Source organism: Passer domesticus, chromosome 5 (assembly GCF_036417665.1).
Source record: "Passer domesticus isolate bPasDom1 chromosome 5, bPasDom1.hap1, whole genome shotgun sequence".
In the NCBI taxonomy this organism is placed as follows: Eukaryota; Metazoa; Chordata; class Aves; order Passeriformes; family Passeridae; genus Passer; species Passer domesticus.
Genome location: NC_087478.1, coordinates 21238504 through 21265038, shown reverse-complemented (window position 1 = coordinate 21265038; position 26535 = coordinate 21238504). Strand labels below are relative to the sequence as shown.

The window sequence follows — 26535 nt, the reverse complement described above, 5'->3', positions numbered from 1 at the left end:
TAGGAAACATAAAGACCCAAGTCATTCATTACTTTCTCTTGTACGCCACTTGTAGACATGGTGCCAGCTGCAGGAAAATCTCTCTCTGCCCCACACTTGAGTTGCAATAGGCCTATTATTCAATGCCAGGCTATGGTTTCCTAACTTTTCCGGCATCAGCTTAATAGTAGCGTCAGCTGGGCATCATGCCATGTGCATCAGCTATGCCTCATTTACCCTCCTGCTCCCAATTAGCTTGATCACGATGATAAAACCAGGAGAAAGACCTTTGGATAGAAGGCACATATTTATTTGGCCAACAGTCTAGTAAAAGGAAGGAAGGATGGGAAACTCATAAAGGGGAGGAAGCATGGAGTGTGATCTTGGCTGTACTGCAAATGCTCTGCGTGACTGCCACTTCTCTCAGCCTTCTTATTCTTCTTCCCACAACTGGGATCATTCTTTGCCTTGCTCATGGGAGTTTTCTGAGCCACTCAGATAGCACAGTGGCAAGTCACAGAAATGACTATAAATGAAGGATTCCAAGAACTTTAAATAACCCTGGTGTTCACAGATCTACAGTCACTGCTGATGTCTCTTAATCAAAAATCTTTGCTGAATTTCCTATGATCCTGTTTTGTTTGCTGTGACTGTTAGGCTGTGAAGCTGCCATCTCAGTTGCAATTCAAAAGCTGAATGTGATTATTTTGGGTAAAGGAGAGACATCTACTTTAAGACCTTTGGGCAAGATATGAGCCACAGCAATATAGGTATGAGAGAGAAAGCTCTTTTATTTACTCAGCAAGTAGTGTTTGTGCTAGCACACAGGAGTAGACACCACCAGATCTCAGATACAAGCAGGGCTTACAATATGCTGGACAGGAAAGGAGAATTTGCAATTTCCTGCTGTTGAATCCATGGCATTATATGGCAGTGGAAAAAGAGATCATTTAAATGAGAAGATCCTGTATCTCCCTGTGATCTCAGATCCAAGGCAGACAAATTGAGGGAGAGTTGCTAAAAACCTCTCCAACAACTACAAAGAAAATCTTCACCTAGCAATCTCAGGAGCTTAAGATTTCCTTCATTTTGGTCTTGTGGCCCATTTTCTCTAAGGTGCTGCTCATCCTCTAAAAGATACTTTCATCTACATGATTCATGGTCTTCTGAAGTGAGATGTTCTTTTTGAAGATAATGGAATCAAGATTGTGTGAAGTCCTTCAGAAAATCTGTACCCAGTGTAGCTGTGATGAACATTCAAAGCTAGCATAAGAATTCTGGGAGTGCCAGCACCCAATATAGAACACATTGCAGCCTCAGAGCATGGAGACACAGAAGGACAGAAGGCAAAGGTCCTGTCCAGACCAAATATTGCGATGCCCATTACAGGTCAGGAAGGCAGTGAAAGTCAGCTGATTATCCCATCTGATCAGATGTAGTTCCCGTCTCTTCCCACCATCATTAAAATGGTCAACTTCAGACCTGAAATTAGTCTTGTTTCCTCATCTGGGCCTCAGGCACTAATGTGTGCGTCATTTTGGCTGTGACCCTCTATTCATCAAATGAGTGACAGTGGAATTGAAAGAGAAAAAGAGAGAGATCAACACGTGATGCCATTTTATGCCATCTGCTACTAAGTATGGGGATATGGGTAAACACTGTTTAGGCTTCTTAAAATGTTTACCTACAAAGGTCTGCTACTTCACTGCTGCAATCTTTCCTAGCAAGAATAATTCTCAGAATGATTATATCCTCTAAAGATCATGATGGCATTTACACCTACATTATTCAAAAGTAATGTCCATGTTCCACCTGAACAGGCTTTCTGTGGGAGGTACTGAATAGAGTGTAAATACCTTACAATGCCTACGTGTATTTGTACATGACTTTCATTCTTTCATTCTCCTGATTCAAAGACTTTGAATCTGGTGATTCAAATCTTTGAATTTGTTGTTCACAGCAAGAAGACATTCTATTATTTAACTTCAGTGAAAAACTTCAGTTATTCCTTAGAGACTAAATGTAAATCAAAATCAAGTCTGTAAGAATTAATTTCATCTGCATCATAATAAACACCTTTGCCTCTGTTCACTTTCATGTTTCTTTGAAATTGGAAGACTAACATATTTTTTTTCGTTCTAGCAATCATAATTCCATCCATACGAAAAATTAACCCCTGCTTTCTTCAAGAGTCTTAGGTTCTTATCCAGAAGATTGATTTTTTTTATATTTGGAGTGTGCTTGGAAACACACTATCTCATTCTAGGAAACATGTGACCCCATCCCTCTTTAAAGCAACTATCCAAAAGCTGTAACCTGGGATGTTTTGAACATATTCCTGACTTTTGTTGCACAAATTAACAGCATTCACTCTCATGTTTGTAGAATTTGGCCACTAATTTTCTACATGACTATGTAATTTAAGTATATAACCTGCAGCCAACCATTAAAGTGAATAGATTTACTTTGCTAAAGATAAAAAAGACTGTTCCTCTTATTAATGCCCCAAATCTTTATTCCACTACTGTGCAGAAGATAGTATGTCACTGGAAAAAAATACATTTCAGTTTCACCATTCTTTTGAGTGCTTTTTATTTTTCCGTCTGTAGACTTTCTACCAGAGCACTGCAGCCCCAAGCACTCTGTCATAATTCCTCAAATAATTAACAAGGCAGTCATTTAAACTGAGCAAGTCTCTGAATACACCCATTGCTCTCTAACATGGGAACTTCTACAAAATGGGATGGTTGTGCAATGGCATTTGTACACAATATTAAGTAATCCTAAGTACCATATGAAGAATATACCAAAAGTCACTGACAGGATGTCTCCTTGCAGACAAAAGAGAATGTTCATTTTCAAGTGAAATATGAAGTAAAAGAAATACTTGCTTTCTTAAAAAAAAAATAAAAAAAAAAATTTGGTACTTTGGTGCCAAATATTTTAGAGATATTGTTGAGGAACAGTCCTTCCTCACATAGAGGTTATCCCTGTGGTGCTGCCAAGTTCAGTGCCTGAGTGGATGATTTGCCAAGTAAGTGCCAGTTGTGTAATATATGCTGTAGCAGGCATGGAAGCAGATTTTACTTTCACACTCGCCTTCTGAATTGGCATTCTTTGACTCTTTTGTGCCAATATTGCTCCTCTTGCCCATTCTGTGCCCTCCTTTTTCACTGGAATGCCCTTTCCCCTCGCATATAAGCTGAATGTCCCATTGTTTGCTCGAAAGCAAGAGTTGCTGAATATGGATTTTATGAAAGTCACTCAAGAAAGACAGACTGTATTACTTGCTATATACCTTATTCACATGGTAACCCTGCCAGGAGTACATTATTTTTAAAAAAACCCACTTATATTTTGTCACATGTAGTTGTCTATCTTATAAAATGGAGACAAAAATAGCTCTTCATTCCTCTGGAGCTTTTCTTTCTCATACACCCTTTCTGTCCAAATGACTGTTTAAATTTTACTTCAATTTTTTCTCTCCCAAATCTTGATTGTCCTCATACGTATTCCTTTGAGTTTGCAAATATCCACTGTTTAGATAAATATGTACCTACTCTTCAGTTCTTAACCATATGTTTTGAGTCAAGTCTCTTTAACAGCTCGACACAGTGCTTAAGCATGTCTTTCCAAATGCTGACAATTATGTGTGCCCTATCCAGTAGTAAAACTGGATTTTCCAAGGACTTTATAATCAAGACTTAATAAGCATGTTTAGGCAATCAAATTATAGAAGTTGTTGCAAAATATATTAGAAAGTTTCTGCAAGTTAAAGGCAACTTCTAGCTCAACTGGAGAATCAAAATCCTGTTTAATGTATGTTGCTTTAAGTCCAGGTCTGCAGTAGACCACGATGTTCTTCTTCTTTGTTATGGAAGCAGGAAGGATGAGCAGGCTGAACAAGGACATATCTTAAATGGCCTTCATCTACCTGTCAGTGGCCAGAGTAGCATATCAGCCTTGCATCCTTTGAAGTCACAGAGGACTCCTTCCAAGAACCAAGAAGGGACTGGAAGACAATAATCACTCTGAGAGTTTGCAATTACATAGTGGATGCGTCAGCTGCTCAGGTCTTCACTTGTCAGTCAAGGAGTTGTATTAATAAGGATGCGTGTTCTGATCCTGGGGTAAACATTAGGTATTTCAACTTAGATTGCATCCTTTTCTTTGTGGCTTAATCAAACTCAAGTTTCTTTTCCCTGGTATTTCAGGATAAGTGTATAGGCAACTACTGACACTCAGCCAGTGCTTGGTGAAACGTAAAATATAATGACATGATGGGCTGTGGAATCTCTGAGTCATAATACCTTTAATGAATGCCTCTAAGTTGGACCATTTAAACTGTTCCCTAGCTCAGCAAAGACCCCAAATGTCAACTGAGTAGAGTATCAAAGTGTTTTGCGTACACCTTTTAGCCAGAAGAAAGAGAAGGGACTTCATTGCATAGGATCTACCAAACCTGCAGGGACTGGTGAGATCCAGTTAATGCATCTCAAGGGTAGTTGATGCCACTGCAGAGTGACTGCTCAACAGTCTTATACCTGGCACATGCAGAATTCTTTGGAATGCAATGATTTTTTCATGTGGAATTCTCCTTAGGAGAATTTTTCTTTGGAGGAAAGTATTAGTTAATCATTCATTAATGTCTACTACCAATTAATGTCTGCAAACATGTCTCATTTATTAATTACTACAAACCATAAAGACACCCTGACACCCTGCTAAAAAAAGGGGGGGAAAAAGACTTACTGGAATGCCTGGACAAAGTTTTTTTTTTCCTTTTTGCTGAGAGCAATGGCTTCCTCTAAACATATGTCAAAGTAAGTTTTTAAGAAAAAGTAGTTAAAACTCAGTTTAGACTCCCTGTCAGATTTCTCCATTTAAGGTTTCATGAACACACAGAAACATAGGAGCACTGAGACAGCGTTCATATGGGGGGAGCAGGGCAATTAATAGAAACCAATTTATTTCTTTGGAAATGCTATTAATAAATAGGTCACCTCCTTTAAAAGGGAGTAGAAAGTCTGCAGATGCTAATCTTTGGTGTATTTTGAATCACACTTTCCCTTGTGATACCCTGATATCTGCACTTGGCTATAAATGAAATCAGAACCATTGCAGATGTAGCCATCTTCTATTGTTTTCAGGACTTTAAGAGACAGAGTCCTTGCACAAGCTTCCCAATATTTCTGTGTAGAATTTGAATGTACAACAGAATTTCTGGCAGGTTAAATAAATTTGGAGAAAAAAACAAACCAAACCAAAACTTACAGGACACATGAGAATGCACTTTTGTCTATGGCAAAATATATTTTATTCTGATTTAAAATAACAGTTAGTGACTTACTTTCTTAGTGGGATATTTTATTTCTCTATTTCTTCCTGCAGTAAATCAGTTCTTTTTTAATAACCATAATTTTTAAACTTCTTTCTTACCATTGTAACAGGATGCTCAAATTATTTTATTCTTCCAGAGACTGCACTTACTCAGATACTTCACTATATCTCATTATTTCCACAGTTATATACTCAATTTATTTAGCATCTACGTCTAATTTCTTAAAGTGTAGTGTCATGCATTGGTTGTTCTTCATAAATAAAAAAAATAAGAATACAGCCAGATTCAGTGCACTTTCTTTATTTCTGAAATTATTTTTCTTAAATTCATGGGATGAAATAAAATATTTAAACATTTAAAATGCATTTAAATATTTGTAAAACAGGTTTTTCACTGCTAAGAAATCCACCATCTTTCCTGTAACTTCTTAGCTAAACTTCATTAATAATCAGCTCCTTCGCTCTTCCTCTCTTGCTTTTTCCCTCCCTTTCTCTCTCTTTATTTTCCTCCTCCTTGTTCTCATTATTATCTTCATCATCTTCCTTGATCTTGCCCTCATCATCCTCTTCCTCTCCCTCTCCCTCCTTGACACCTGCTTCACCTTATTTTCTTTCTCAAAGAGGTTAGACTCAATTTATGTCTAGGACCCATGAAGCTCTCCCAGATCTCTAAGCAGCCAGAAAGAGACTCAATGTGAGCCAAATTATAAAATAGGCTAAATGACAGAAAAGGAGATAACTCTTCACAAGGTTTCTGTGTGCTGACTCTTTCAAAGCTGCAGGCCATGCCTGGAGATGACACTGATTTCTGTCTTATTACGTCCCAGTACTGAAAGGGAAACTTCACTTACAGCTGGACTATTATTCTCAAATCCTGAAGAAAATTACTATAGGATAAATCTAGGTTTTTCTTTGTCTAATAAGGACAATGATTTTAATTTTTTAAGAGTTGGAAGTTCACTTAAAGTTTAATTAATTGGGATGTTAAGTACAGAGGTTGCAAAATAATAATTTTAGAAAAATTATGAGAAAGTCTACTTGATCTAGTAGGGCTTGCTGTTATGGCAGCTGTGCTATAAGAAGCTTTCTTCATAAAAATAATTTATTTTTTGCCTGCCTGGAGTCTGCTCATGTTATTATCTAAAATGCAATAGTTGAAGCATAGGGGAGTGAAAATGTGAGGTGAAAAATTCCTAACACAATTCATTGGTGTATCTAAGCAACCAAGTGAAGGACTAGATGTGCTGTCTCATGGCCTTCTGAAACTTTACAGTACCTGCCACTCACCAGTGTGGCCCACTCTGACAACAGATGCAAAAATGGAAAATTTAATAAAACTGACTTCAGGACCAGCAACACAATTAAGCTGTGCTTTAGCAAAATAGATCCATCACATAAAGTATGCAAAAGAACTGCTATGGGCTGAGAAGAATAAACTTTCCATCTCTGCTTCATTCACCATGATGTGCCTCTCACTGCTTTCTTCTCTTCTTCAGCCCTAATTTCCCCTCCTCCTTCCCTTTTCAACTCCTAATTCTTTCACTGCTTCCCATTCAGGCCTTGCCCTCTGCATTCAGTTTCTGCTTCTCATTCCCCTTTGCCCGCTACCCGCCCTGCCTGGTCCTTTTTGGGTTCAGTTCTTCTTACTTCAGGCTTTTATTTCTCTGAGGGATTTGAATAATCACTCCTTCTTTTTTGATCTCATTGTCATCTCAAAAGGTCTTGCTGCCTTCCACCCTCTCCTCAAAAGGTAGATTTCCAAAGAAAGTATTCATTCCAAAAAGGAGGAAAGGGACCTCTGAAGCTCACTGACCCTTCCTAAATTGGATGCCCCATTGTGCACCACAAAATTAGGAATTTTTCTATTGTATGACAATGTTAACTTTGTTAGTGAATTTCTTTTTTAATGAGCACATTAAAATCCTCCTTAGCCTTATAAAGACATAACTCTATCATTATTAATTTCTGTCTCCAGAGAGGTGATGTGGAGCTTTAACAAGGCTGATTTAGTCATACATTAAATTTTATGTAAAACATCAGGTGAAGGAGTCTTACTAAAGGCCAAATAAATGCTTTTGTAGTATAAGAACCAGGACCCCAAAACAAGGCTGACACATAGCTGACACATACTCTTGACCATATTTTCAAAATGCCCCTCAAATCTAAAATCTGCAACTGAATACCCTTGAATGCAACTATGCACAGCTGAGCGTCTAGTCACACTGCTTGAGCAGAGAAGTCTTTCATAACTGTGCTTGTTCTTTGTCATAGGTCAGACCAAAGACCCGGACACAAACATCAGGTATTCCAGGAAAAAAATTACAGTGATACTTCAGAGTCATAACTACTGTAATAAATTAAAGAACAAGTCAAAAAATAATAAAAAAAAAAATTTGCAGCTATTATCAGCCTTTTGCTTTCACCATATGTTTAAAAAAAAAGAAATTAAAAAATACTCAGTGACATAGAAAAGGCTACAACACAAGAACACCTGGAGTCAAAGCTCTTCAAAGGACAACCATATAGGCATAATATATTTAGTCAAGCAAGTCATATATTTCACTCCTTTTGTATTCTGTCAATGGCAAACCACTGCTAGTTTGCTACAGACATTGTAGCTAGGTGAGGAAATGTTAAAACATTCCGTTTTTTCCTGCAGCACCCAATCACCAGGATACTAAACAAGCATTCCAAAATAAAATGAATGCAGAACCATATGGTGAGTTTTGCAGGAAAAAATCGCTCCTGCTTCTGTTCTGTACTACAGATGGTTCTGATGGACAGCACATTTTTACTGCCTAGAAAAATGTGAAGACAATTCTGAAAATCTATTTATGGAGCACTGTCCTTCTATTAGACAGAGGGATAAGTAGCCAGAGGGTACCTTAAAAGAGTTGCCATTTCTATTTTATATTCCTTTGCACATGTATTATCTGCTCATGCAAAATCCTTAGCAAATCTTTGAAAAATGCATTGCTGCATCCAGTCTTAAGACTACATTTTCTATTAGTTTCATCTCACTTCCCAGAATTCTCACTTCTACCTGTAACACTGAGCCTATTGTTACTTGACCTTTTTTGAGCATCAATATAGTTATTTTTTCTTGTAAACTTGTAAGTTTGACTGCCTGGTCTTTTGAAGTAATAGTGGTCTTTAGCAGTTGCCTAGTAGACACATCTGACTCATCACCATATCCGTGGGATGTTAACTAGGTTTAAAAAAACAAAACAATCATCAACAAAAATAAGTGAAAGACCTATTTTCCTTCACATTTACAATTCCCATACATATGAATAGTTTTCTTTTTAATGGGTAATGTAAACCAACAAGCACTTTTAACTGTCAGGTTTTCATTTATTGTTTTCTTAAGTACAGGACAGTAATGTCCAAAATGTTCAATCTACTGTTATCAGAATATTGCCAAATTAAATTGTACTGCAAAATGTACAGATTTAGATAAAATGTCTCAGAATGATCTCTTCACAAAACATAGGAACATTCATTTACCAACATAAAAAATCATTCTCATGTCATCTGCCTGTGACCATAATATTATGAATTTCAGTCTGCTCTCCATGAACTCACAGGAAGAGAGATCCAGCCCATTTTCCCTCCTCCTCCTCTTTGTCCTTTGCAGGAATTTAAATAAGATTTCCATATCTACTTTTACCACTTACATTCTGTTTCACAAATAAATGGTTTTGTGTAAATGCAGATTTACACAGTCACAGGCATTCCTGTTCTACATTCAGTTTTGACTATTTTGCATAATTTTCTCTTTAGGGATTCTTACAAAAAGTGACAGGGGGATGGAAGTGTGTTTTTTTACTCCTCAGCCATGAATTCCATCTGTTGTCATGGCACTGAACCCAGTGCTGAATAGCAGCCAGCATTGCTTTTGATGTTCTGTAGGATTAGTAGAGATGTCTGAAGTTATTGTGCAACATAATTCATTGGAATAGCTCTAACTGAGCTATACACAAATATTAAGTTGCTGAATTAATAAATATATATTATATACCACCTAAGCTCACTTTCTGAGGGAAATCCCTTGGACTGGTACTATTTCTCTAATGACTCACATACTTTTTTTTCAATTATTCTCATTTCTACAAACACAAGTCAAAAGTCTGTAGCATTTTGTTAGAGGCAGTTCAAAAATAATATGGCCAATGAAATATAACTGATGATCTGTGACTGGTGAAATGATGAGGCAAGTTTTATTTTTGTAATCTAATAAAAATATTCATGATTTGGCTCTGCTTTTCACTCTGATATTTTCTATTGAGCTATCGACAAAGTTACCATTGATCCTAAATTCAGGAAGAGTCAAATATTCAACAACTAGAGATATTATTCAATGCTCAGGACATTCAGGTGGTCCTATTTTAGATCTTCAAATCTCTTGACAGAATCAAAATTTCAGAAAAGCCCATAGAGTAGAAGAGCATTATTTTTGTCTGGTTTTGTTTTCTTATAAAGATGAGTCTCAGTGCTGTATAGGAGTTTCTTCCGACATTACTTTTCCAAATAAAAACTACAGGCTGTCAGTCTAACAATACCTTGTCTTGTTATAGATACACTTTGGAAAGATTCCCAAGTTTAAAACAGAGTTTCTGGTTGAAACAGAGAATATTTTACCTTGGCATGAACTCAGGAAAGGACATGTAAACAGCTTTTTGCAACAGGTAATTACAAAGGGTAGCATATGAACAGAACTCTGCTGCTTCCTTTTCTGTCTCTAAGAAGCCAAGTTTGCTTCTGCTTCTCAGAAAGCAGCCAGGTTATACTGGCCCGGGCAGTGGCGGTGGGGAGAAGAGGCAGCAGCTGGCATCTGCTGTCCTCCCTGGTCCTTCCCTGCAGGAGCAGCAAACCGATTTATTGTGCTGTTTCCTGAGGAGGAGCAGTCCAGCCCTTCATCCTTGGAAAAGAAGCGCTCAGTTTTGCCTCTGCAGCTGAGAGGTTCTATCTCAGCTCTGTCCAGAAGAGTAGCCTGGTGGGTGTCTCTTTCTAACAGAAGTGAAGATGTAAGTCTTTGATGCAGAGCAGACTGTGTGGATTTGGTACAAGACACAGCTAAAGCCAGTGTCTTGCTGCTGACTGTACTCCATGGCTTCAACAAAATGTTTTAGAGAGAGCTATCTTGCATTCTCTGCATCCTGAAAAAGCAAATAGGAACTAGATATTTATTTTCTTCTCTAACTGATGAAATATTACTGATTCGAAACCCCTTCGATTTATGCTGTTTCTAAACAAAAATAGCTCTTTTTTCCTTAAATTCATTATTTTCATATCAACTGTTTGCACAGACTATATGGTACCCGAGAATGGCATTGGACTCTTACAAGTGTTTGGAAATTACCCTGGCTTTTCCACATGTGACCCTCTTTGAATAAAACTATGCAGCCAGATCAGATAGTGTTTGTGTGGAATAAATCTAATTATTTCAGTAGTAGCATCCTGAAGCTACTTCAGTGCAAATTAATATGTTACTAAATTAGTTAATCAGCTTCTTATTTGAAATATAAGTATAGAATACAGATACATTACCTTGAAAACCAACAGAAGTCTTCTGATATTCACCAAGGGAAAAGGATAAGGACAACTGGACTTGTTGGGATATAAGATGGAATACAGAATGAAAGTATGCTCAGCTGTGCAGGTGGGTTTCACCTGCAGATATTTTGCCCTCCCTGGTGAGCCGGGAAGGCTGAACTTCCATACATTTAGTGAAGTGAGGGAGCTTCTGCAGCAACAAGTGCACAAGAAAAGAGCACCTACTGCAGAGTTAACAGAGGTAATTTCTTGTTTATTTTGAGAAAAAAATTAGCATGATTTCGTCTTTCGTGTGTGAACTGGTAGAAAGATATGTCTGTTTTAAAAGAAGAAATCATCATGGCCCACAGTACTTTTTCTCCTTTCTGTAAAGGCTTTTCACCCATATCTTCATCTCAGTCTATTAAATGCATGTTTCTTTTGTAGCTGATGCGTCAATGTCTGTACAAATGCAGCACAACACATGAATGATTGGGTGAGGGCTGGACATTAAATTGGTTTGGAAGAAGCACAGCTTAGGCACTGGTGAGACAGAGCCCAGACTGTTATTTCACCAATACTTAAATCTCATTTCTTTGTGATGCCTCCATCCCCAGCAGCTCCAGCCTGCAGCAGATGTGTAGCATGGGAATGGCATCAGCCTGGAAATTCTGCTGAGCATCAGCTGCAGCCCTGCTCACCTCTCACTTCACCCTCTGGCAGATGCAATATGCTCAGATATTTACTGTATGGGCTCTGTGTCCCCAGGGCTTGACCATACATTCTTCAGCAGGACAGGGAGAGTACCATAGCTGGAGATAGGGGTGTTAACCCTTGCTTTTCAGCGAAGAACAAACCACTGCTGAAGCAAATAAGAATTACCATATCTGGAGAGGCTCTGCTCTGTTATGCTGTGGGAGTCCCTTGTGCTGCTCCATACTGTGGAGAGAGTGGTAGAGGACTGACAGTGACAGCACTACAATGACCCTGGTCCAAGGTCAGTCATGGCTGGTCTTCTGGTTCCTATGTGCACAAAGAAAGGGGAGAAACAGAGAGGCCAAGAATCCAGAGTTCATTTGCAGGTTAGATTGAATCTCATTGAGGTGAAAAACCTTTTCCTGATATCACAAATACCATTCAGTCCCTGTATTGAGCACTCTGTGCGGAGCATACAATACAGACACATCCCATTTGTAGCCGTAAAATTAAAGATTGCCTTTTCACTGATAATTTGGCTCATAAAACACATCCATTGTAGGCTCCTGGTGCACAGGTGCAGCACTGCTAACTGAACATGAGCCCATGAGCAGTGTGGTAAGGAGGGATGCATATGATACAGCACCAGGCTGTATCAGTGAAAATACTTTAACTTTTCACTGTTGTAGTCAGCTAGACTGAGCTGCCCTTCAGGAAACACAACCAAGCTTGGTTCCCTGTGCTCAGAACAGTCTCATCTAGTAAACAAGCGTCATGCTATCTAATTGTGTGAATTTTATTGAGTTTCATTTTTAAGTTGTTATTATCTCAGGTACCCATAGATAAGATATCACTGCAGGAGAAACATCAGGTCCAGGGCCAGAATGATCCTGTCTTATTTAAGGACTCTCCTTGGCCACTAAAACCTTTATCCACCTTAAGGAGATCCAAGAGCTAGTCTCTCTTTTGAAAAAAAATGCACAAAAGAGATGTTGAAGCACTGTTTTTTTCCAGGGGTTTAGTAGACTCCACTGTATTGTTTCCATTTTATTTGGTTTTACAGTGCACTGAGAGTGTCTTCAGAGACAGAAACCTCTTTGATAAAAAGCACAATTGTCTAATCTGTGCCAGTCATGCTGATGGACGCTGTAGATATCTTGATATTATGGTGCTTAGTATTGTCAGATGGAACTGAAATATCAGCATAGAACTATATTTACAATGAAGTTGGGAACAAACAGCAATTAATAGGTACAGTTAACAGGCTTTCAAAAAGTGGCAGGAAGCCTACCAAGCTCTCTTTTCACAATGTATCACCAGAAAAAGTTTTATAGATAACCTGTTTTCAAAAGACAGAGAGACAGCAAGACAACAAGATCTATCAAAGAAAAAGCATTTAGGGCAAGATTATGAAGTTGTTGAGCACTTACATGTCAAATCTCATTGACTTCAACTTCTCATTAGCATGAGAAAGGGTTGCATAGTTTGGCCTTTAGTAAGACAGTAGGCTTAAAAAATACACATTTGTCAACTTTCAGCTGAAGCATCTCACTAATACTAATTCTATTCAGACTACCCAGCTGAAAGAAAATCAAATTAAGTACCTGCATGTGAGGTTTTATCTATGCATTTGTTCACACAGGAGTGAAATTCTGTTCAATTTATAGAATACAACTTTTACTCTAAAATTAAAAAAAAATATATCACCATCTGCTATATTTTATTCCTCAAAAGCTGAGCCAATCTTTCTAAAACTCATTGCAATTTGGAATCAGTTGCTGAAATGTGCACAGTTTTCACAGGTATCCTGAAATATTTCTTTCATGTATAGAGAAACAGCACCAGTATTACCAACAACTGAATATTCTTGGATGAAAGCTGCCTTTAATAAGTTTGGACTAGGAGAAAAATCTGTTTCTTGATGTAAAAATAAATGACAGAAGGCTTTCCTTTACTCACTAAGAATTATTTCTTTCACTAAGAGTTAGTTCTTTCCTAAACTTCTAAGGATTTTAGAGTGACATGATGCAGATATGTTTTTTGAAGCTTCTCAGGAAGTAGAGGGAACATGCTGATTCAAGAGCTCCTTTTTTGAGGGGAATATCCCTCTTTTTAATATCCTTGAAGCTATTATGTAGGCCAGACAAATTACACCCCAAAGCCTGAATGTGTACTGAGCTAGTCAGACATTTCAGAGTAAACTTTCAGGGACCTCATCTCTTTCAGTAATCCCATGTTTTAATGCATGAACCCAATTCAAGACTATATTTCCTTTGAGGATTTCCAGAATTGTTTTGGAAAGTCATTATACAGTTCCAGTAATTTGTAGATAGAATCCAGTCATAGCTAAAGACACAATAATAGAGGCATGGCTCTAGATTAAAACAAAACAAAACCAAAAAAACAAAAAAACAAAACCAAACTAAACAAAGACACAACAAAAAACCCACAAACAAACAAAAACACAAACAAAACCCAAAACAAACTTGATAGAATTCTTTGTCTGTGGTATTTAAGAGATAGCGGAGAAAAAAAAAGAGTCACTTTTAGGGGGGACATAGGTCAGGTTATGTTTGATGATACATGTTTTAATCATTCCACCAGTGGTTTTTTTCTAATCTTTCTCACTTATCACTGTTAAAAAAAAAAATCAACATATCTTATTATGTATTATTCTCTGCATCTTCTATTTGCCTTTCAAAAACATTTGTTTTCCACATGGATGCCAAAGCCAGAAGGAAGTGACAGCATTTAAAAGCATAAGGGCAGCACCAATTCTACTAACAATTTCAAAGCTCAACAGGAGTCTCCAAGTACCAGAGAAATTTAACCTGTAGTACACAAATGTATTTTATAAAGTACAGGGGATTAGATTAAACCATGAACTCTCAAAAACAAGGGAATTTTACCACTGACTCTGCTAGAGGCCAGGCTTTCATCCTCATTGTATCCCATAAAAGATCTATAAATACAATCCGAGCCTGAATTTTCCCTCTGTAAAGACTCAAAACTCTTATCTGAATGGAAACTAAGACAGTTTTGGAGGAAGGAGATCTAGTGCAACAGCACTGTCAATCCCATAACTAAAACGTGGTGCATACACCCTGGGACTGGAAAAGGACTCCCACCCTTGTCACTGTTCTACCTGAATGTTGTCAGAACATTCCTCACAAGGAAGTGGCTCTATGGGGGTTATGTAGATAATGTAGGAAATGTTAGGAAGAGAAAGATCATATGTATTTTCAAAGGCCTTCTGATTCAAGGCTTGACTTAGAGGAAGCTCTACAAAGCCTATGCCAGAAGGGCTGCTGGATTTTACAACACTCAGCTAGTTGTAAACATCACACATCCGTCATCCAGGCCCTTTAATTTTCCACAGTACAGTTCAGTTCAGAAAAATCCATCTGTACTGAGGCAGAATAATTTTTGTGCCTCCCAGAATAATTTGCAGCAGGTCCTAAGGTAGGGAAGGCACAGTCCAATGCTACAAAATTATGTTTTAAATTTGAACTCACCTATATTACAAAAGTGCAGTAGTGTTGCATTTTAAGGCATCACAGTTTATGTTGCTGTAGTGCTTCTCAGCCATCTGACTAGTACAGCAGCCATGTATGCCCTAGAAAAGTGGGGAGGACAAAAACAGCTATGAGATGAAAACCCTCAGTTATTTAATGCTCTGAGTTCAAAGAAACTGAATGTAAAATATTTCAAATTCAGTCATTTACTTACAGTGTATGCCAAGAAAATCTGAAACTGTTATTTCAGTAAAAAGCCAAGATGTTTTACAGCTACAGCACATTTGTTGTCTGTGTCAATTGGACTTAATCCAGCCCCTTGAGATCTGAGTTACAAAAAATCATTAATTTTATGATAAATATGCTCATCAGTATAAAAAATTGGTGGTAAGACTTACCTACATCTTAATAAAAAGTACTGGATGTGTGACTCTGTTTTCTGATATTCTGAGTTCTGATATCTGCACAATGTAAATTGTGCCTTTTCAGCTGCTTTGAGAAGTTGGCAGAGTAAACCAGGGATGTTATTCCAGCCTTTGGTTTAATTGGAAGCTTTCAGTATGTACTCTAAAAGTATGGGAAAAAGAGATCTGTTTTTCATTCATACCTATTCTAGTTATGGAGGTTTTTCTCACTGTTACACACAGCAAGTCCTTTAAGGCTACTTCCAACTTCAGGACAGTCAGAAGATGGGGAGGCCTTCTCCAGACTGACTGCCCTGCTCAGCATCCCTCAGAGTGAACTGGAGTGCAAAGGCAGCTCACACCACTCCAGTGACATTGGCCACAGGTGAAGAAATGTGCAGTTTTGTCTAAACATTTTTTTTCCATATTCTTGATTGTTCCTGGAGTCTGAAATCTAGTTTGAGATTAAAAAATTCAAAAACAAATAAATAGTGTGGGAGCTTGCTGTACCACACACAGATAAACACACACATTTACACATACAAACCTCCACCTCTCTCTCCACCCTCCCATGCTAAAGTAGCTATCTTGCACATCAAAGGGTGAAGGGTATTTTTGGTATATTCAAAAATCACTCAGGAGATGAACAAGCTTATTTGTTCCAAATGATGAAAGTTCAAAGTATTTCATTTATGCTAACAGTTCATTAGTGTAGCCACTCATGTGTGCTAATCCCACTTATTAAGCCTCCCTGTCTTCTATTAATAATAATTTAGCTAAATGGGAGATGTTTCAACAAGAGTATTCCTACTTTCATATATAATTATACCAGATATGGGTATAGTATCTTGATAATAATCTTCCTTTTCACAAAGCCTTTAATCTAAATAGAGCTCAGAGTTGCCACAAACGACACTAAGTGCTGCACAGGCTGTGTTTGTCTGAAATACTGCTACTGAGCTGTCTGTACAGTGCTCACCTCCAAAAATCCCCATGGGAGTAGATTAGCAGTGGTATCTCTCCTGAGCAGACAGAAACCTGTACAGCAGAAAAACACTGAAGTGGAATCCACAAAACTACTCATGCAACTTAATGGGTCTCAGGACCTCCAGGCAAGCTGTGGCAATAAAAAGAGGCAGCAAATGTTGCAAAAGCAGTGGAGGACTTGAGTGTCCTATTATTGCCTAAGTGAGAGCTTCAGCTAGTACGCAAAAAGTGGCCATTTCCTTCTTCAGCTGTTTCCAGAAGTGAGCTAATTGTCTGTGCCTTGAGAGATGATTTACACAAGACAGTTAAGCCTTGGCAGCCAAGGTTGCCAGATGTTTGTAGGACCTGCTACAGCTTTGTTCACCTCTGCTGTAAGTAGTCAATTTCTTTCATCACGTAAGGAGAAAACTTTATGCTTCTCTGCTCCAAGTCCAAGAATAGCCCATTTCTTCCTCCTTTTCCTTTAAAGTATCCCATCTTTCCTTTTCTCCCAGCACATTGCCATCATCTCATTGAGGACATCTGTTTCCACTGTCATACAGGGTAGCCCCCCTTCCACTACATACAGGGTAGTCCCCTTCACTGTCAGTTTGGGGACTGACAGTATTTATACAGTCAGTCCCCAAACTGAACAGTGCAGAAAGCCTGCTTTTCCTCCATCCTCCTATTTCTGGCTAAATCAGACTACCTGCTTTCTCTCCTAGGTGTCTTATAAGTGCCCAAATCCTGCTCTGCCAAGCACCACGCCAAGCAGGATGAAAGATATCTCCTAATCTCCACCAGGGAAGAAGGAGGAGGCCGAACAGAAGCACACACATTCCTAAGCTCATGGAAGGATTGCAACCTTGACTGTGCATGGACAACATGTCAGTCAGTCCTGCAGGGAGGATAGGTACTTATCTGGAGAAAGAGGGAATGTCTGCCCATCCCTAACCTCTGAGAGGTGTAGAACTCAGCCCATGAATCTTTCTCCAACAGCCAGACCTCTGGAGGCAATATGGAATGAAACTCAACACCCATGCACTAACACTCCTTTGGGGATTTAGCTCCTAGCAGTTCCCGGAAGGTGATAAACCAGGTGATAAATCCTACTCATCTTGAAGATGATAACTGAGCACATGTACTCATGTATAGGCATCTGATCACACTCAAGATGCTTTATGAATGAGTTTCACGCTCACAGCTGTAAGTCTCATCCAAGTCCTGAGGCCAATCTAACAGTACAGAGTGCAGGTCACTGAGATTCTCAGATTCTCAAATAGCACTAAATGCCTATATTTAGGAATTTGAATTGAGCCCTCAGAGTTCTCCCTATATGTGAGTTTTCTAAGTTCTCACAGTCAAATCCTAACTGAGCCATGCAATGGCATTCAGATAGATATTCAACATATCCTGCAAAGTATTTGTTGATATTTGGTCAGAACGCACTGGCCAGCTCTCCTTGTCCTATAATGGGAGCAGAGTCACATTGGAGGCCCTTACATTTACATGTCTTTGCTTTCAAACTATAACATCCCCATCAAGACAATATAAGATGGAAAAACAGAGCCAAGAATTCAGCATGAGCTTTACAAGGATAACCACAAAACAAGGAAGATTACTGGTGTAGGATAAAATAATGTAATCTGGCACTAAGGATTGACTCCAACTACTTGCCCAAATCATTTTATTCAATATTTCAAAACAGTGAAAGATCACAATAGAAGTCATAATCTGGGAAATCACATGGGTCTTTGCACACTTGTGCTGATTCATACTGCGAACTGGGAATGTTTCAGTCAGCTTGATCAAAGAAAAAATACTTATTGACCTGCTCACATATGCAAGCATATTTATGCTCCTCATCAATACTTTCCCAAGCATGTTTCCCCATCCTCCTTGATCCTTCCCTTTCTTCTCTGGTCTTCCTCTAGATAATAAACCAACCCTCAATTATTTTTCCCCATTTGTCCCAGTTTTACTATATATGTATTCATATTTGGTGGTTTTGATAGTTACCTAGGTAGTCTTGACCTTACAAAAGTTTATGGATACTGTTACCTAGGCACTGATGACATTAAGATTTCCCCTCCCCAAAAGATGCCACTATTGCCCTCCTTACTGTGAATTTTGGTTAGCCATCAACTCATGTAACTTACCCTTAACCAACTGTGAAACACAGCCAACCTTCAGAGTTCTATTTCTAACTTCTGACAGCTTCTCACTCTGCTATTCATTATGTCCCACAAGAAAATGTCTTGTGCCACATTCAATTAGCTGAACCTCAAGCCTGGGCTCTGTCATCTCCCTGCACACCTTACCCTTGGCTGCTTAGCTTTCACTTAATTAATGATAAAACTTACTTAAGGATTTAGCTTTTTCCTGCAATTTAGTTCCATGGACATGTTTACATTTTTTCAGATGCATTTTAAAATAAGCAAATGACATTTGATAAAAGCATAACCTAATAGCACACCCTTTTATTGCAGTCAGAATATTTTGATGATCTGATGGTAAACACCACTATTGCCTTTCTTATCCCAGCATATTTAAATACACCATAGTTTCTGTCATCTGCCAGGGCCATACCTGTCATCACAAGACCTCTAAAGGTCTCAGCTGGCCATGAAGAGTGAACTTATAACAGTGGAATCCAAAAGCATCATTTGGCTCACAGAAAGTACCTGTTCTTTCTCCAGTGGTTAGTAGGTCCCCACAAAAGAGAAAAAAGAGGACTGGTACACAATACTTCCCCCAGCTAACCTGCAACCACTGACTAATCCTGCATTCAGATTTACTAAGACTGATGGTACATGTGCGTTTAGTAAACTTCTAAACTCTTGTTGGCCAGTCCTTGAACTCTCATCAATACATTTGAATCCACAACACCATTGCCAAGGATTTTGACAGGCCTGAATCTAATCACTGATAGAACTTTGGGGGTGGAGTCTTTTCAAACTTGGCTCATGCTGGATTCATTTGCTGCCAGCAACAGTTCTTCCTGTTGGCCAAGTGAGCAGTTCCCATCTTTGCTCTCCATGGTCTGATCTGGTTCTACAGACCTTGGTCATGGGATGTCTCTCTTCCAAACTGAGGAATTTCAGACTCTTCCCCCCTCAAATGTATTCCTTATTGTTCCCTAAACATAGAAGACATCTCACCTCATCTTTGAGGTGTTCTCTGGAGAAGGTTGTTGTCCTTAAGAGAAGAAAATTTTGGTATTTGAAGGTGTGTGGTGAGGAAAAAAACCCCAAACAGAACCTAAGGAGTTTTCAAGAAGGAATTTTCTTTTGGCCATAATTAGAAGCATCAAGCAAAGAGAGGATTTGTAGAGTGACTTAAGTAATTATGTTCTCAGTTTTGTTCTCTATTAAGAATATTTTTGCCATTTTTTGGACATCTGTCAAGACTTTTCATACAACTGTCTATCATAACCCCAAATACCAAATAGTGAGTGGCAAGAGCAATCTCAGATCTCATCATATTCCTTTAAGATATAGAATTCTTTTCTATACATGTGTCACTTATGTCTTTATATATATTAATTTTTTTATACTTCAGTTACCACAGTTGATAGGCAGCTCTGAAGTTTTAGTAGTAAACTAAGTCTATGTTTTCTGATAATATTTTGTTCAAATATCAGAAGTTTATTTTTCTAACAACAGAGGTTCTGAGATCCTAAAAGTCTTTACAATGTAATGACTGCCACAAATGCTTTTAGAATTAAGAAGCAATATTGTTTAATTATTCCTTTCCTTACTTGGGAAACTTGGGCATTTTGTCTCTATGTACTAGAAACCAACATATCTGCCTCTGTTTATTTTTCTTATCAATGAAGTAGCAACATGTGGTACTGTCAAAAGAAGGAGGAGTGGTGAATTTATTTTGTGGATACCTTGAATACTGACAAATAGCTGCTATTTTTCAAATGGGCTATGGCATATCAGCATACTTTTGTTGTCATTTGTGTGCTTTTATCCCCAGTTGAATAATAGATTTCAAATATATTTATATTTTAAAGCTATGAAAATAATAGCAGTCATAATATGCAAATTCATTTCCATAATCTAACTAGCTTCTTACTCCAGCTAAAATTGAAACTCATATTGTAAATGTGTTACAACTGCTATAAGAAAAAAAAATGGGAATAAAATTATAAACATGCATTTAAGAACAAAAATTTCCTATGCTTCATTTTCCAGCAGTGAATTATTCCTACCATTCAATATGTGTTATTTGAAAACTCCTCTGTGCAGCAACATCAACAATGTTTACCGGAGCATGATGATTATGATAAATTATTCCAGGGAGTTCATATCTATTGTAGTTGTAGGTCAGCACTTGCTGTAAGAAGAATGCCACCAAATTCACAAATAAAAGAGAAAAAAAATGATAAATGTGACATCAGCATAGGAAAAAAATGTTTGATAAGATCTGTGAATATGCCAGCTTGCTTTTGGCTGGAATTGACCTAGCAGATATCAGCTTAATGGCTTGTTCCAGGGAGATTTATTTATTTATTTATTTACTACCATTAAATGGGCTATTATTAAAGCCTGCTGCAAACGTAGGAATGGGTTCTACTCTGCATGATCAACTGTTTAAGTATATGCATGCCTTTAATACATAGCTTAACCATGCACTGGAGTTTTGCATTTTGGATTGATGTTTTTGAAAGTATACATTTTTGTTTTGTTTGTCCAAATTTCCTATCAGGATGTACATTATCCTTAAAAGAAGCAGCAGAAAAAGAGCCCTTTAATCATCGACACCACTGAAAACAGTGCCTTATTCTGCAGTTACTGACTGAGAGAATTTTCTTCACTGGCACAGAAAATGCCTCTTTACACTCTGTAATGACAGCTACACCAGCACAGTAAGAACAGGAGGAGAAGGGGACATGTGAAAGTGTAGGCACAGCTCACTGCTTGGCTGACATGAAGGACAGTGGGTGCCTTATGTGTCTCAAAGTGGAGGGCCAAATTCCATGCCTGGGTAGGCTGCAGAGGAGCTGGGAGAAGCTCTGCATACCACCACTGTCCCCAGCAGTAAGGCAGACCTGCTTCTACCTGGCCTTCTATAGAAAGTTCAGCAAAAGTTAATGTCACCTCCCAGGAGGACACATTACCTTGTGTTTGGAGACTGGAAGGGAATTGGATGCTAAATAATTCACTCCTGCCCACTCTTCATTTATCATTTCAGGATTTAGCCTTATCTGTCTCTGTGGGAAACTACTGTGTTGCTAACAGGTAACCAGGCAGTGAGATGATATAATAGTGTGGTCAAAGCTGTGCTTTCTGCTTCCAGCTTTACATTTAATAATCCAAGCAGAAATTAATGGGAATGTTAAACGGAGTATGAAATATTATTTTCATTTCTTCCTTCCATTTCTTTGTTCCATAGCAGGACGGAAGATAACCAAATATCCCTAGAGGCATATCCATTTGTCTAGAACATAGGAAGAGATTTGCAACTGGAGTAAGAACATTTTTACAACATGGCCATGGCTCCCACAGAGATGAAAATATAGTCAGAAACTCAGCCAGTGGTGCATCTTTCTTCACAGAGAGGTTTTGTGTATAAAAGACAGAATCAACCTTCAATAAATATGTTGGAAACACTTGTTCATAAGAGGTGTTGAGTAGTAGCAGTGGGCGTCAAGCAGTAGTGTTGAGTGCTACATAACAAAGGGGTAAATTGTGATCAAACAGCCAAAAACAAGTATGAAGGAAATGTAGACAAATTTGACTCAGTGCTCATGCATGGATGCATATGTGTGTACATAAACATATATTAAAAATGTTCAAAATTTGCCCTTCAATCCATCATTGCTTACTTCCCACACTCGATAATCGCTCTGCTCCAAGACATAGTGGGGTTAGAAGGTCATTCTTCAGCAGACTTAATAAAGAGCAGCTGTTTTGGCACTTAAAGTATCAGCTAGGAGAGACTGGTTTTGCCAGAAAAGACGGAGTTTGTAGGGGGATGTGGAGTTTATTTCACAATCACCTGGTAAAGCTGGGAGAAAACAATATATAAGATTTCTAACCCATAAAACTTTGCTTTGCTTTGCCAGAAGACATGGTGTTGAAGCCTTTTCCATGTCTAGGCCAGACAGATACCTGTCTAAAAAAACAAGTTTAAACTCTGCTTTTTTTAGTGCATCTAACAGTTCAGCTTTTTTCAACTGGTTCTTACAGGGAAGTAAAAAAATTAAACCAGATTATGTGAATTGACTTTGTCTTTCACACAACCCTTCCAAGAGTCTGATGGTACCAGGCTCCTGTCAAAGTGTCAAGTTTTGATCTTTTTCTGAGAGGAAATTATACACATGTACTGCCCTTTTGCTTAGCTTTGAAAACCAAATTGGGTTACATCTTCTCTTTCAGGAAAGGGATGAGAAAGGGCTTCAAAGTCATCATTTTTCTTGTATTTTTGTGTTCTTGGAGGCAGATTAATTGGGAAAGTAATGCCTCAGACGAATTAAAAAATGGAAGTAACAGTAGATAGAGGTCGAAAATGGAATTCATTTAAGATATGAAAATAAAGTATTTACTTGTTAATAGGTTTTGAATAACCTTGAAGTTCTAACATGCCGAACAAAATTGAGGTGGACAAAAATAGTAGGTTTACTTTCATTTTGTATCTTGATATTAACAAAGCAAAAGTTTGAGATCCTGTGCCAACACTTCTCCACATATATGGAATTCTCCACATATTTCATTCAATATTAAACACCCATGTCAATAAGCAAGTGCTCTGAAAAAAAAACAATATTTCAAGGTGACAGATCTGACACGTTTTATTTCAGCACAACTCCTAATGAATTTGGGGTTTGGTTTTGTATTGTGTATCTGAATGATATTCCTAATGATGGTAGGGACAGACACTGCCAGGACAACACATTTTAACACACCTTTTTAATATTTTGAATGTACATGTGGGTTTGTCCAGGGAAGAAAGAAGAGGAAGAGAAGAGGAAGGGAGAAGAGAAGAGAAGAGAAGAGAAGAGAAGAGAAGAGAAGAGAAGAGAAGAGAAGAGAAGAGAAGAGAAGAGAAGAGAAGAGAAGAGAAGAGAAGAGAAGAGAAGAGAAGAGAAGAGAAGAGAAGAGAAGACCCAAAAATGGATTTGACCAATATCAAAGATATTATTGAAAATTGAAACAAGAATAGATGATAAATGCTACAAGAAATTGACATTATTGTGAAAAAGCACCTATAAAGCCCTCAGAGCTAGAAAAATATTAAAAGCTGAAGGAAGCATGGAATGACTCATTCTGGAAATTAACAAGGTTGTCACAAAACAAAGAAAACTACAATGTCAATGTGAGAAAAAGATCATTTAGCCTAACAAAAAATGCTGAAATTGATAAAAAGAACAGATTTGAAGAAAATATTTAACATCAGGTGGGAAAAGAAAGTTGAACATTAAAGAAATTTGAAAACAAAAGGAAAGGCCTTTCAAAAGAAGAAAAGTTTTAAACTAACTAAACAGGGAACAGTTTCTCATCAAGATTTGCTAATCATAAAAGTACAAGTAGAAACATTGTGTACTAAAAAAAGCTTTATGAAAATCCCCAACATATCTACTATACAGTACAGTGAGGAAAATAAGTCATATTTTCATTGCTAAGTCATCAATAAGAATAGTAAGTTTTAAAGAAACAAATCTGTAATGTTAGCTACAAGTCCATTTCATATCTGCTTGCTCCAGTGACATGTTCTGGGTTATTTACTTCATAGAGGAGAGAGAGGAAGCAGTAATACAAATCATGTTTTGAGCTAGTTATTTTCTTTACACATTTGTTTATCTACAAATTAATTTCTGTGAATTTGGCTTGTAACAGTACAAGCTAAAACATCATGAACTGACAGCTGAAGGCAAAGATGAAGCATCACCCTACCACAGCCAAGTGCTTCCTGTTCCACAGAGAGCTCTCTCCCCAGCCTTTCCTCAGCTCAAGAACCCGAGGGAACTGTAGTACTTGGCCTCTGTCCTGTGTATTTTCCAAACCACTGACACCTATTCAAAGCAGCTGTAAAGTATAATCATAACAGCATATTACAATTTAATTCTTATTTTGACCAGCTATGCACACACAATGAAAGGCCAGAGATGAACCTTCTAATCCATCCTAATTATCTCCATATTATAGGCTACAAAAATGCAGCTGAATTGCTTAGGGTAGGCATCTTTGGCCATGTTTTAAGGAGACTATATTCTGATGTAAAGGTTTGAAGTTATGGAGATTCTAACACATTCACCAGTAATCTGTCTTAAATGTTTATCATTCACCTCGTAAAATATTATAGTGTATTACCTACTGAAAGTTAACTGTCAGCATAACAACTATGTCAGTCCAGATTCTCCCTGTGTAGTAATTTACTGTGGAAAACTAGGAAACAGTAGTGCCCTCTGTGAATGCTGTGAATGACTTACCCTTCATTGTGGATGTGTTCATGATGGGTAACTTAACCATGGCATAAATAAAAGGGAATTCTTAAAGAAACCTCGTAAGAAAGAAATACACTGACCTATCTAAAGCTTTTCCAGCATGTACCTGAGCAGCTAATCATGTTAGCAGCTGTTAAGAGGAGGTCCTTTAGTCTTGTTAGGCAGTCACGAGCCAGGGAGCAGCTGGCCACAGCTGAGCACCTGGTGATTAAAAAGTCATCAAAAATTTGTTCTAACATGGATAGAGGAGGAACCTAGAAGTTGCTGCAAGCTCATGCATACTTAGAAGCAACACAATTGAGTTACATCTACTTATCATCTTGAGAGAAAAGCCAAGCAGAGGAATAGTCTGAGAGTCAGGCATTACTGCAGGCTCTGGCTTTATACTGTACATTACAATGATATATTGTATATTACAATATATTGTACATTGCAATAATACCTCTGCATACCACTATGCAATATTGTATTATTCTTACTCCTACTTAAAAAATAAGCCAGTTGCAAAATGGTGTTGGAGCTGGAGTTTATCTCAAATATATTATTTGTATTAGTATCTTGTGTTCCAAATGTGTATCAGTGTGTTTTTGCATGCTTGTCTATGCATGGATTTGGAAATCACTATAGCTTTTTCCTGGCATTTAGGTTCATTCAGTAAAATGAAAATCAGCTGATTAAAATCTTTAACATTTTCCCTTAGGACAATCCTAAAATAGTTTTCTATTGGTGAAGCTCAGCACATGAAGCTTGTTTCTTCCCATGATGCCAAAAGTCCATTTAGCACGTACTGTCACTCAAATTTTCTCCTAATGAACCAACCCCTATTGTATTTACATTGTAGTACCCTGAAAGATGCTGACCTTGCATGAGAAGACACATCTGCAGTCTGCTTTCCAAATACAATTGTCTGCTTGAGCATCTTGGCACTTTCTCCTCTAACTTTTATTCACTCTGAAATTTCTACTTTGTTTAATGTCAAGATAGCTCATAACAAAAAAGCTAGGTAGAGCAGGTGGAAATTGAAATCAGAAATACACAGGATGGGTTTTTTTGTCTTCTTCGAAGGACAAGCTGGCAGATGCAGCCCCTGTGCCTGAGGACTGAGAGGCTCAGTAGAGGAAGGTACCTATAAAGCACCAAGTGTTTTTAGACTTAAGTTGCCCACCATTAAAAGTCGCATCACATCCGTGCAGAATAGACCATTTCACTCGGATGCAAACAGTATCACAAACACAGAGACCATTCACACGCCTCCTGGGCTGCACTTCGGCGAGCCTGGGATGAAGCCGAGGACCGTGTGTACCATCTAACGCTCCCAAAATCTCTTGTGTTTGCCAGGGGTGTTTCCAGCCCCCACTTATCTTTTCCCATGAGAGCTCAGCTCGGCGCGGGCAGGCCGTGGGAAGGCAGGCACAACTCAGAGGGCAGGGTGCCCCCCCCGCCGGGTCGGGGTGCGTGCAGGGCAAGGGGGGCTCAGCTGGGGCCCCGCACCGGGCCCACGCGTGCTGCTCTGCATCCCCCGCCCGGCGGCCCGCACTTCCCAATACGCGGGACCTGGTGTCTGCCTTCATGTTGCACTTCTGGTTTGGGTGGGTTTTGCTTTCTTTTTTTCTGGTCTTGTTTTGACTTCCCGCAAAAAAACGGT

At 38.3% G+C, this 26535-nt stretch overlaps 1 long non-coding RNA gene across 4 annotated transcripts; it reads right to left on the bottom strand.

Moving 5' to 3' along the window:
• Nucleotides 1-5542: 5542 nt before the first annotated feature.
• Nucleotides 5543-24994, bottom strand: LOC135301815 (uncharacterized). 4 transcript variants are annotated; one of them, XR_010363552.1, is made up of 6 exons: nucleotides 24340-24994; nucleotides 20655-20779; nucleotides 15673-15923; nucleotides 15066-15166; nucleotides 10870-11877; nucleotides 5543-10478 (listed from the first exon to the last, which is right to left on the bottom strand). It is a non-coding gene; the product is annotated as an uncharacterized LOC135301815 (long non-coding RNA). The 4 variants fall into 4 exon arrangements; XR_010363549.1 differs by having other exon boundaries at nucleotides 20655-24994; XR_010363551.1 differs by having other exon boundaries at nucleotides 11737-11877; nucleotides 20655-24994.
• Nucleotides 24995-26535: the final 1541 nt, after the last annotated feature.